Source organism: Ascaphus truei, chromosome 8 (assembly GCF_040206685.1).
Source record: "Ascaphus truei isolate aAscTru1 chromosome 8, aAscTru1.hap1, whole genome shotgun sequence".
NCBI lineage: Eukaryota > Metazoa > Chordata > Amphibia > Anura > Ascaphidae > Ascaphus > Ascaphus truei.
Genome location: NC_134490.1, coordinates 19,996,362 through 20,009,756, shown reverse-complemented (window position 1 = coordinate 20,009,756; position 13,395 = coordinate 19,996,362). Strand labels below are relative to the sequence as shown.

The following is a 13,395-nucleotide window of genomic DNA, read 5'->3' as shown; positions in this document are numbered from 1 at the left end:
AGTGTGCTAAGCCTTAACTCCCATTCCGTCCTGCAATTTAGCACCTGTTAGTAAAACGGGCCTGAATGTACAGTGCTGTGTAGTATTAACCCTGTTTTCAATAGATGAATCTGCATCTAAATTATTGATATATATAGTATATATATTTAAAAAAAACTTTCGTTTTAATACTTTATTTAAAAAAAAAAAAACAGTACAAGTTGTATCACAACAAATAGTTTTTTTTCAATACTTTGATATATTTTGTGCTGAGTTTTATACCAGCCTTACAGCCCAAACACTTTGATAAATATTCCTCATAATGATGGTCTGCTCACTCTTTTTGTCAGTATATGTTCCTATGCTGAAGAGATGACATTAAGACATAAGAAGCCAACAGGCAAAAAACAAGATAGAGAGGGGTTTAAATTTTTTTTTTTTTACTGAAATCTCTCAGATGCAAAACTGGGGCAAATCCAGTGCTAATAATGTTACCAGGTTTAACAAGGGGTAAATTCCATAGCTGTCAATGGGATTCCTTTTCTTTGCTAAATGGGCTACGATATTGGGTTTGCCCCAGGGAGACTTTAACAAGTAGACCCCACAAAGTCCTGACATAGGAAGATATTTCTATGTATCTACTTTATCAACTAACATTTGCAGAGCAATGGACTGGAGGTAAATCCAGCCACAAAGGGATTAACTGATATGAAGAAACCCGGCTGGTCATTAGGGAAAGTTGACTTGTACCTAAGATACATTTTCTGCTGAGGTAGAAGGCTCTTTACTGCAAAGTTGCACACAGCTAGCACTATCCCTCAACCCCCTTTTCTCTCTTCCTTACCAGCATCATTTACATCGGTAATTAGTTGTAATTCTGCAGTGCTCATTAGGGAAGAGCTGGAGAAATATCAAGTAGCGCAAACCCAGTGGGACAGTGGGGTGGAAGGCTTAGAGAATTAGCTGTCTTATTGCATGTGGAGGGGGAAGTGATATACAGTACTAGGGCAATGTTATTACATATAAACCGAGGTTGTCCACAGTGATAAGACTAACTGACTGGAGAATGCAGATTCACACCAACCGGACGCACAATGTTTGCTGGGTGACCGTTCGTTGCAGTCCTGCTGCTGCCATCACAAAACACAAAAAGTGACACTGCACATCTTGAAATTAAATAAAACGGGGAAAAAATGCATTAGAAAATCCACGTTTCGGGGGCCCGATGAATGTGTATTTCTGCACAGGAAAGTCGATTTTCTAATATATTTTTTGGTTTTATTTCATTTTAAGAACGGTGTGCCGTTCCACTTTTTGTATTTTCACAGTGGTATAACACAGCATATCACTCTGTAACTCAGAACTTTCCGTAGGATTCAATGTTGGCAGAAATGATTGTACAGTATCACAGAATATCCCCACCAAGGACATGGTCTATGCCTCTAGGTGTGAAACAGAAAAGATAACAATAATATGAGGAGTTCACGACAAAGGATAAATTACTTCCATATAAGAATTGGTTAAAGAACCATTATTAGTTGTAGTTTGTAGAGATGGACGAACATGTAAAATATATGATATTTACATTAGCATATATCCCAAGTGTCTCAGGTGTGTTCCTTTTTCTGTACAGGCATCTCTCCGTGTGTTGTATAAAGGCTTGTGCAATACTATCAGAAGGATCAGTAAGGGATGACACTTTTACTGTTAGCCGGGATTCACTAAACTCTGAGAATGTCTTTAAGTCATAGGGCTGCCAGGTGTCCAGTATTGAACAGGACCATACAGTAGTTGGAAACTGTCCAGTAAAAAATGAGAGGTACTACTGGATATGTATGTGTATACCGGTATTACCTCTCTGGACATAGTGACCTGACTGGCTTGGGGTGCTGTGGGATTTCCCCGACCAAGACTATTGGAAGGGGGCTGGGCAGCTTCCTCCATCCTGATTAGCTGCTGCTGGGTAATGCAGCCAATTAGGAGGTGGTGTCAGGAACCTGGGGGTGGGACCAAGGAGAGGAGGAAACAGCATGGAGTGGAGAGAGGTGAGAAGGGTGTGTGTGTAGTGTGTCTCGAGCGCGTCACACTTTTCACCATTGTGCCCAGTATTTTTGGAAAAGGTACCTGGCACAACTACTTACAGATTTCAATCCCGCTATACTACTACCTTGCATAGCAGTCAATGCTCGACCAAGCTCCAATACCCCTTACTGGAGTTGAGTAAATCTCCCTCCTTGTACCTTCTATAACAGTAGGACCACTAATGTGCATTAAAAGAGGTGTTCCAGTTGTAGCCCCGGTGCCCTCCGGCTCCCAGAGACCCCCCTCCTTTGGATCAGCACGGTCGCGGGTGCCGCCGGAGCAAGCGACGGACCCGCCGGCTGTTTCCAAAGGTGGGGGCCGGAGCAGGGAGCAATCCGAGCCGTAGGAGCCGTGATCGCGCATGCGCGGTTGAAGCTAGGGAGTTGCGGCGGCCATTAGAGAGTTGCGCATGCGCAGGAGAATCGCGCACGCGGCCCCAATATAGGACTAGCCTCCACGGGACTACAATTCCCAGGAGGCTAGGGGTGGAAGGCACCAGGTGTCAGGGATATGGATACATTTCGCGGGGTTTTGAGGAGTCAGTCAGCGCCAGGAGAAGCTAGGGGAAGGAGGTAGGGTGCAGGAGTCAGTGACTCCCTGCACTAGGCCAGCAGCCCCCGAGGCCCGAAATAGCCCTGAGCCACCCAGTAGTGTGAGTTGTGTCAGGGACAGGCCCCAGGTTAGGGACCCTGCCCCTTACTATTCAGAGCCAGTTAAGGACCCAGCGGACGCGGGGCGTCCATCCAGAGGTTTGGGCCCAGACCTTCGCTGTTGCTGCAGCAGCCACCCGGGTGGGATCGCCCCGGACGGTAGTTCCTGTATTCATCTGCCATCAGATCCTTTGCGGAGCTCCTTGGCAGGCCCGGGCACTGGAGTGCTCGGAAGGTAACCCTCACCAAGTGCACCAACGATACTATATAAGATTCACACGGGACCAGTGGCTGCGCAGTCACACATATCTATCTCACTTGAAGGGTGGGGGACATATTGTGTGGGGTTACTGGACACAGGGTGGGATCACCGGGTGAAGGGGGTAGCGTCCTGCGAGACGCAGTAGTTCGTGTCTCCTTTAGGGAGAGACACCTGTTGATTGCTATGCATGAGTACGGTTGCACTAGTAAAGGCATTGGTTGTTTTACATACTGTGTGCTGAGTGATATATATTGTCCTGCGAGGAACCACTCCCCCTCTGGTGGGAGCCATCGCAGGTGGAGGTGCTGCACCGAGTACGAGGTTACTCATATTATAATTGCCCCAGGTTCCCCGTGGCGGAAGCTCAGCCCTCCCGTGAGCCTACCAGGTAAAGCACCCCACCTGGTAACGCCAAGTTCTCCGCACCTACACTCTATCTGCGATTGGGGGGTGGGGGAATACCCATTACACAGTATTTGCTGGTGTAAGGAGAATCATTGCTTGTAGGTGTTACTATTAAACCCCCTCAGAGAAAAAGAAAATGTAATACGTTTCTGGCCAGCAATGAAAAAGTTAACACAGGCAATAATCTCTTGAATTCCAGGTATACTGCACCGTGTACATCAAATCCATAAAAATTAGCGCACACTTTACTTTGAGCAATTAATGTTGCTATGGTTATATCAAAGATAACAAATAGAGCCTTATCATAAATCTTCTCTGATCATTAATCTTTTCATTGCTAATGCTCAAGCACTTTGCCTCTGTAAAATACTGAAGAGCATTGCAAGAAACGGGAAACATCTTCAATACGTTACTCATCAAAGCATTTGAAAGCTTAGCCAAGTGTTATTTATCAAGGTATAAAAAAGGTGTAAATAGAGGAAAAATAGGGCAAATTGCTTGTAAATTCACTCATGTTTGTCTAGCGCATTACACTTCGCTGCAGGCCACCTGGCAGTGAAGGGGTGTCAATATCAGTAACAAAAATGTGCTCGACAAATGTGATACTAAATTTATTATACATGCAAGATAAGGAGCTGATATCATGTAAATAATCCCAGTACAGGTGTGAGGGGGATCACAGTGTAAATCAATGGGACAAAATGTAATCCACCATTAGATATTCTCCAATGTACAGACTGAAGTATTGATAATCCACAGAAAAGGACGGAACTCTCACGTGGAGGGTAGTTATCCCCAATTCCGTGCAGGATGCACATGAAGGACTGGAGAAACAGAGGTGTCAGTCCCATGATGGTCACTGTTCTCACCAGAACGTCGGCTTTTTAAAGCCTGGTGAATTTTGATGAATGTTAAAGAATTTGGGAAATGTTTGCGAGTGGCCAAAGTCGCCTGTTGAAAGCTTCATACTGTACATACTCTAGTGGGGATTGCTATAAAGTACTTATACAATGGGTAGTCTACTAGATTGAAATCTATACGTATGTATTCAATCACAAGGATAATTTGAGGGTTTTTCTTTAATAGATTGGTTTGTTTTTTTAACATGCTCTCAATTAGATTTTCCTATCAACCTGTCATAAGGCTTTGTAATGGCAGTTCTTGTGACCTCCTCTGAGGAAGGTGGGGTCCCAGCCGAAACTCATTGGAATATGCCTTTTTTCGCAGTGAGACCAGCTTTCACGTTTTAACATGTTTTCTAATATATGAATAATTCGCCATTTGTGGTCTCTGGTTGGACGGTTGGAGCACTGAGCTCTTTGACCACTTTCCAACTCTACTAAGGTTTTTATCTGCTCTTTCACCCTTTGGAATTAGGCCCAGTGCTGTTTGCTTTCTTCCTTTCTGAATTATATTACTTCCAGTGTGAAAATAGGACTATACCTTCAAAATATTGGGACAGTGAGTAAAAGCTTTAGGATGTCCTTGATTTCGTCGATCCCTCATATGTTTGAGGCATTATATGCATAAAATACAAGGTGTTTAACTGGCAGTATCAATGGGGCACAGGATAACTATCCTATGAGCGAGTGTTGTGTGAGGAGAAACCCTCATGGTGGATAAAGCTTGTTCTGGTACAGTCATTCCCATTTCATTTGTGGTTCTGTGCTTGAAGTGGGTTCATTATATGCAAATTATTCATGAGTTGTTATAGACTCGAAATGCATCAGGGAATATATACTATATTGACGCAGTTTGCTTTTTAACACGATGCAAGGATTTTGTCCTGAGTCATTTTGCACCAATATGAAAAGCAAGAAGCCTATTGGAGTTTTTAGATCTGACATTGATCTGTTAGGAACAGAGATGTCACCTCTGACTTGGCAGATTGAATTGACGCAAAGATGCGGCAGTTATCCATTCAAACGTCATATTATAACATTGTGCAACTCCTCCCCTATTCCAAGACCCACTCCCCAAAACGCAAGATGAATAAAGCTGACGCAGAGAACTTGAATACATGCCAATGGATGCAACATCTCTCTCTGCCCCTCTGCTTTGTGCATCTCTCTCTGTCACTCTGCAGCCTGCTCTATTTCTGTCCCTCATCTCTGCGTCTCTCTCCTCATGCCCCCCATCCATCCTCTGCCAATGCTGATGCATACTGGCAGCGGGGAAAAGGCTTCCTTCTGGGGAAGAAAAAGCCGCGAGACCCGAGCCTGAGCGGGAATCGAAAACAAGCATTATGATCCAAATTCACAGATAATGTTCCTGTGTACTTTTGCCTACAATTCTACAGGCGCAAGTCCCTGCCCCCAGACCGATGTGAGAAGAATAAGTGCAAAGTGCCTGAGTATATTGACGCTGAGCGATACATGCTCAAGTTGGTTGTCCATTTATACAACAATTGAGAGGTAAATAACAGCACTCCCCAGTGTTCTTTATGTAAGCAGTCAATATGGAAATAAGTGGTGGAAGAGTAACTTGATAATCTGACAATGATATGTATCATTCCCCCCTCCCCCCCTATTTGAATACAACTAGTTAAATATGGTTTTCTAAAGCTCTTACACTGATCTTAAACGTGCAATCCCTGGTAACTGACCTACTGTACATTCCTTATGAATTAGGGCTCTGGTTGTGCACATCTGTTGAACACACAGTCAACTCAAGTCCTCAAGCGCAACCAACAGGTCAGGTTTTCAAGATATCCCAGCTTCAGCACAGGTGGCTCAATCTGATTAAGCCACCTGTGCTGACCTGTTGGGGTGGCTTCAGGACTGGAGTTGAACACCTCTGCTTTAAAGGACCTAATGGTTTTTACGCCCACATTCCATGTTGAAAATAGAGCCTCCTTGAGCGTGGTTCATGTTAAAGAGGTGATCCCATCCGAATAATTATGAGGATGACACAGGGTAACAGAGCACCCCCCTCCCACCCCCAAAATAATCCACAGTTGTTTTTAGTTGTTCAAATTACAAACACAGATCTTCCTGGAATACACGCAAAAAGAATACCCTTTGAATATAGTATATAGATTTTTATATAGATATGTAGCGTCCCTGCCCTGAAGAGCTTACCATCTAATGTTGGTGCCAGGGAGATAACGTGACTTTTTTTTTTTTTGCAACAAGGTCACCCAGAGAGCTGGCACTGGCATTGGAACTGGGTTCACCCCGGGCTTGCCTTTCATTTCTCTCCATCTGATCCATGGCAATGCCCGGCATTCCTCGTCGTCGGCGGCGAAGGGGTTAAGAAAATGGCACAGTGAAACCCGACATTCCTATTAGATGAACGAGAGAGATAAAGACACAATGCAGCCATTTGAAGCCAACAACAATTATGTGAAATTATTACTAGACATTTTATTTTCTGCCTCTGGAGTGAGCATTAAAAGTAAAAGGCAGCCGCAGATTATTCTCAGGGGAGCGGTAAGTCTACGTAGCAGCGAGGTCATCCCTTTTTCATTAGCAGAAGAGTTTGCTGGAAAGTTAAATGTGCTGACAGCTTTTTTGCCTTTGATGCTGTGTTTTAACCCTCCCGCAATTACAGCAACTTTTCCCCAGTGGCGGAGAGGAGCTGCAGGATAACCGTTTCTCTTCTGCGTTCGCCAGTTCTTTGTATTGATGCCTTGGGAGCTGCACTGTACATCGCAGGTTGAAGTGGCTATCAAAAAGCAGCGGTACTGTGCCTGGTTTAAAAAAAAAAATTGCTGACGTTGTGGGAATGCTTTTTGGATCATATTTTAGCAAAATTAATTAAATATTTATGTGTGAAAATCTGAATAGTAGATGAGGTTGAAAAAAGACATACATTATGTCCATAAAGTTCAACCGATGCTAAGTTTAGATCAGCAGTGCGCAAACTGGGAGGCGCGAGATTAACTGCGGGGGGGGTGCGGGGTTTACAGAGGCCCCGCGCGTTTCCCGAAGGCACTTAAATTAAATGCTGGGGAAGCGGTGATGGCCCCTATAAACCTTACTTACCGTGGTTCAGCCGGCATCTGGAGACACGTCGCCATGGCAACGCAGCATCAAATGACGCCGCGGGGTCATGTGACGTCGCGTTGCTATGGCAACGTGACATGACGCCCAGACGCCGGGAACCTAGGTAAGGAGGAGGATGGGAGTGGGGCGCGCGGAGCGGAGGATAGCTGGCAGGGGGGGCGCAGGGGAAAAAGATTGCGCTCCCCTGGTTTAGACGACAGATACTTTATCCTATATTTGTTGACAGGATTTTGATCGAGAGGAAGGCAAACAAAAAACCCCAGTGAAACCTTATCCAATGATGCCTCATAAGGGGAAAAATATATTCCTTCCTGACGCCAATTACTGGCAATCAGATTACTCACCGGATGAAGAGGCTTCCTAAAATAAGGCCCCTTTTCGTTAAAATAAAAAAGTGTAAATGTAAAGAGTAAATAAAGAAAGTAGTGGGGATTGTAAATACAAAATGGGGATGCTGTTAAGAGGTGGGGAGCACCACTGCTTAATTTATATATACACCTTATAATAAGTGTTTTAGTGAAATATTTTAATAATGTGTAATTTACAAAGACTAATTTCGACCTATTATTCCTTTACACTAATCATGTACTTAACATCACTTCCCCCTCCTACCTTTTTATTTTTTGTCTGTGTTTCCTTCTTTTCATATAACAGTATTCAAGCAATTTTTTGTCATTGTAGTATCACTCCAGTTTTCAAGGACCACCAACAGGTCAGGTTTTCAGCATATCGCTGCTTCAGCACAGGTGGCTCAATCAGTGACTCAGTTGAAGACTGAGCCTCTGATTGAGTCACCTGTGCTGAATCTGGGACTGATTGAGCCACCTGTGCTGAAGAAGGGATATCCTGAAAACCTGACCTGTTGGTGGCCCTTGAGGACTGGAGTTGCCCACCTCTGCCTAAACCTGAGTACAAATAGATGCTGCGTGTTGTGTTTTACCGTCTGTGGCCCAGATCATCAGAGCTCTGTTAACTCATGGCTAATAACTCAAAATCCATAGCGGACACTATGTTCCCCAAGTTTAATGCAAATCCATAAAGCTAATTATATTAAAAAATAAATAAAAAAACAGTCATTACTTGTCTCATTAGCATATGCTTACCGGCATGATAAGATAGCAGCCTCGCGCCAGCTTGAAATAACGTAGCGGTCATTCTGTCCTACGCCAATGGTGGCGTTACTCCCACCAGGACCCTGAATAGGTGTTAAAAGTAATCAACATGGAAAAAGATAAGACAGCACAGGGAAAGAACCAGGTAAATAACAGTATGATAGTTACATCATACCCAACTGTGGTCTTTACACTTATCCACACCCTGTAACAGCCCTATTTCAGGATCCGGGTGGGCGGATCGCCACGTTTAGCTCTGACCTAACTAACGTAACGTTCAGTCCTATAACAGCTCCGTGTATGTGCGTTGTTAGAGGGAACAACTCTTCTGCATATCATTAGTACTAACGTTGCTTACAGTAACGCAAGGGCTCGTTACGGCTGAAGACAGCACTTAACGCATCGTTAGTGAGCTATGAAGATTCCTGTTAGCATTTAATGATGCGTTAACTTCAGTTAGCGCATCGTTAAGTCAATAACAGAGCGCTGAAGACCTGGGCCTGTATGGTCAGATGTATATCATGTTGCATGTAAATGCTTCTTTGGCTCTCAACAAACAGCTATTGCTAAGAAAAGGTGTTTATTTTAGACAGAATCTCTTCCTTTTCTGTATTTATGGCCCACATATTGTATATGCCTTTCTAAACTGAGATCAAAAATGCTTTGTCCTGATGGTTAACAGATGTAAAAAGTCTTTCAATCAGACAAGGTATCACTACTATTTTAAGCCTCTCCGATTGCTGGTCGTTTCCCACTTTAGCTGTGTTCGATATTAAGGCCCAAAATCCTTACTGTAAAATATCACAAAATATACCAGGCGTTCTGCTTTCATTCCAGGGGTTCTCAACTCCAGTCCTCCAGATCCCCCACAACAGGCCAGGTTTTAAGGCTATCCCTGGTTCACCACGTCTTTGACTAAGCCATTGTTTGAGCCAAATGTGCTGAAGCAGGCTCTTCGACTGAGCCACCTGTGCTGTCTCAGGGATATCCTTAAAACCTGACCTGTCGGGGGTCTTGAGGACTTGAGTTGACAACCCCTGCATTAACCCCTTCTATGCTGACCCATCCGGCAGTGAAACATAGCTAGCTAAGTAAACATAACATGCAGCCAGGAGCGTAGCAGTAGCTTGGGCAAAGTCCAGGGGCCCGCTATCCCCCCATTGTCAGTGGCCCGGCCCCCAGCCCGCACATTAATTCCCTGCAGGGCAGGAAGCAGAGGGAAATCCCTTTCTCTGCTGGTGGGCGGGGCCTGGGTCAGGGGGCGGGGCCTGGGTCAGGGGGCGGGGCCCTGAGATGCAGTAGGAAGGGCAAAGGGGAAATCCCTTCCTCTGCAGAGCCTCCATAGGTGGGCGGGGCCTAGGTCAGGGGCGGGGCCTAGGTCAGGGGCGGGGCTCAAGTAGTGCAGTGTGGAGCTGGAGCTGCAGCATGGGAGACATGCTGGGAAAGGGGAGAGGGAGGGGAAGAGTTAAATCACAAGGGTAAAAACACAGATGTGAAAAGGAAAGGATACAGGAAGGAAGAGACACAAAGAGAAAATGAAGTATAAGAGAGCAAAGAGAGAGCAGAGAGAAAAGAGAGAGCAAAGAGATAGCAGAGAGAAAGAGAGCAAAGAGAGAGCAGAGAGAAAAGAGAGAGAGCAAAGAGATAGCATAGAGAAAGAGAGAGCAGAGAGAAAAGGGAGAGAGAGCAGAGAAAGAGAGAGAGCAAAGCAAGAAAGAGAAAAAGCAGAGCAAGAGAGAAGAGAGAGAGAGAGCCATGAGGGGGAGAAAAGAGAGAGACATGGGGGCCCTGAAATTTTGTTTGCCCGGGGGCCGCACATGTCTATGCAGGAAGTTGGGATTTCAAAGTTGCAACGATTACTTCTGAGTATACTACTGGCAAGGATGCGGGGTAACCTTTTTTTTTAGTGCCCACCAGACTGCTGGGAATTGTAGCAATGTGACCGCTGCAGTAACATTCACGTGGCCACAACCGCCTCCGATGACGAGAACTGAAGTGGTGTGCCCTTCACTTCCATTTGGACTGATCTCACCGATCATCCCCTATTAAATGAGCAATGATATGAGGATGGACCAGGTACGTCACTGGGGCACCGAAAAGCCTCAATCTTGGGGACTCTGAATAGGGGGAGATGACTGTCCCTGGTAATGCACACCCCATTCTTATTTCAGGGATCACCTTTATTCAAGTATTACTCTGATACACTGATTTGTGGATTCATTTTCATTTTTTTTCTTGTTTCAGGCCCAATTGAAGAAGAGAACAGGATGAGAATGAATTAGAGCCACCCTAAACTTTAGGTTGCAATATTCACAAGCAGTTCGAGGTAAAAATACTTACATTAATACTGATTGCTTTACAATCAGAGGCTCAGTCAAAGACTGATTGAGCCACCTGTGCTGAAGCAGGGATATCCTGACCTGTTGGGGGGGAGGGGTGTGGGGGGCGAGGAGGCTTGAGGACTGGAGTTGAGCACCCCTGTTTAAGGTATCCCACTTACTGTAGTTTCAACCATCAGAACTGGTATTGATTCTGTTGGTACTACCTGTACTGCAGTTTTAAAGTTGCAGTACCACTTTGCAGCATATAACGGGGTTATGTGCAATGACGCAGCCATGTAACACCTTCTCTTATTAAAGCAGCAATCCTACATAATGTTTTTCATATTTTCTTGAATTTGAACCAAGGGATCCTCAACGACATTATTTTTATTTTTTTTACTTAATTGTTTAGTTGCCAGTGTTATCCTACCACTTTAAATCAAAATGGCTGCCAAATCTCGCGGGCCAATAAAGATCTTCGGCGTCTTCAGGGCGGGGACAGTCCTATTGGACGGACGTTTAAATGTCCATAAGGGAACATCAGCCGCACCTCCTATAATGTAACCTATGAACAACTCTAATGTTGGTCCACAAAAAGGTATCACAACCTACATTTAATCTGCTTTCCTCCAGGACCGATACGGCTGCTACAGCTTTGAATTACGGTGCGTCCATCTACAGTGAGTGACTACTGAATGCTATCCTGCCAAGGTCAGATGCTTGACCTTGGAGCGTTCGAGGAAGCTCCCCCCTCCCCACAATTTATATATAAATAAACAATCTGGAGGTACAGAGGCAGCGGCCTTATATACACAAATAATAACCCCTGATGAGTGCCAACCTTGCCAGCATGCTCCCCCTCCTCCTGGGTAAAAGCCGATGGTACCGAAAACTAAGGCCCACCAAGCCGGATGCCCCAGCAGCCCGGCCGTTCAGCTAGACTGGGCCCCAGGGAATTACACACAAATAAGCCCTGCCCACTCCCCACCACAGGGCTTTTCTGCACCACAGAGCCCCCGATGGCAAGGTTAACATGCATGTACCCCCCCCCCCTACAGCCCCCGCGACGAAGGCAACACACGCCTTGGAATGCCCATCTCAAACATGCGACACATCAAAGTCTTTCCTTCATTTTCGTCTTTTATTTATTATTAATTTTTTGGGGGAAAAAGGGGACATGAAAATACAACACAACAATATAATCATACAACCGTCATGGTATCACATAATAAAGGGACGGATGGGCGAGAACTTCTTGGCAGGGAACGGACTGCTTACCCGCCCCTGCCCTCCGTTGAATCCCCTTAGCCCTGCCCATCCCCTGCACTATACCATGACGCAGTGAGGAAAAGGGGGGGGGGGAGCAGTGCGCGGACCGACCGCACCCAAGGTAAGGAGGGAAGGGGGGGACAGGGGGACAGGAGCTTAGCCCCGGCAGTCAGGTGCCTCATCACCAAGGGTCTCCACGCTGCTTTCGTATCTTGAATCAACAAGTTCCTCATGCATTGAGCACTGTGATTAGCCCAGATATTTATTTATAACAACAACATTTACTGTATAAACTGCGCCCTTATCCAGGTAGTTACAATACTTTCAGTGTTTTTAACACCAAAAATACCTCTTTGAAATATATATTCACTCAAATAAAAGGGGAGCTCAACTTATATGTCGAGACACAATTATTATGAGCTACTTTTCAAAGTCTCCAGGCTCTGAAATTGGGGCAAAAACAGCAACAAATTAACCAGAGAGATAAGTCCTCTTTGAGAAATCTGGTGCCCAGTTTTGCATATCAGTGACTTACGCATTCTCTTTAAATTAGCAATTGGCTCGGGTCCTCTTTATTTTATCGCAGCGAGCTGGGGAGGCCTCTGGCACGAAATGGGTTAATCACATCTCAAAATAGCACAACTTACACATTGAGCATTTGAGAGCCAATGCTTTGCATGTCCCCAGCTGTAGCTTTACATTGACCACTGTGTACTGTATATACACTGATGCTGCCATGTGAAGAAAGTGACCAATGCATGAAAGAAAAGTGGTGTTCCAAGTGTTATGGACTTAAGTACGTTTGCTTACAACACTATCCATCTCTGAGGGCCATTCCAGAAACCTTACATACTGTAATGCTTCCTATCAAACATTTCACTTCCGCTCAATCAACATCACTCCTCAAGTCCGTGTTGTAACAGCCCAAGCACGCACTGAACCAAGCTGCATTTGCTAATGCCAGTTCTCGCTCACATGACTTGAAGGACTCAACATCTCTTATCAAGGAGACAGAGCTGGATTGGTCTCCAAGAATATGCGGATCACTTTCCAGATCCAGTCTGGGCCTTTCGTCTCTCTGTGGGATAGACAAGGTCAGACCTGGTCCAGAATGAGGAGGGTTTCCGGATTCCTAGGAGTGGATGGGTGTTTAATGAAGAGAGTCTATGAGTGACACTCAGCCTGCCTTTTCCTCCCCCTTCCCTAATTCCAAGCACAGGGAACTTGGCTATTACTCTCATAGTTTGGCCTCCCTTGGCCTTTCATGCCCTTTCAGATGCTCCGTGCCAATTTCCTCTTGTACTTTCA

General features: G+C 45.2%; 1 long non-coding RNA gene across 1 annotated transcript; it reads left to right on the top strand.

Annotated features, from left to right (window-relative positions):
- The first annotated feature begins 10,441 nt into the window (after positions 1 to 10,441).
- LOC142500897 (uncharacterized) lies at positions 10,442 to 11,531 on the top strand. The gene is made up of 3 exons (XR_012803344.1): positions 10,442 to 10,573; positions 10,742 to 10,823; positions 11,452 to 11,531. It is a non-coding gene; the product is annotated as an uncharacterized LOC142500897 (long non-coding RNA).
- Positions 11,532 to 13,395: the final 1,864 nt, after the last annotated feature.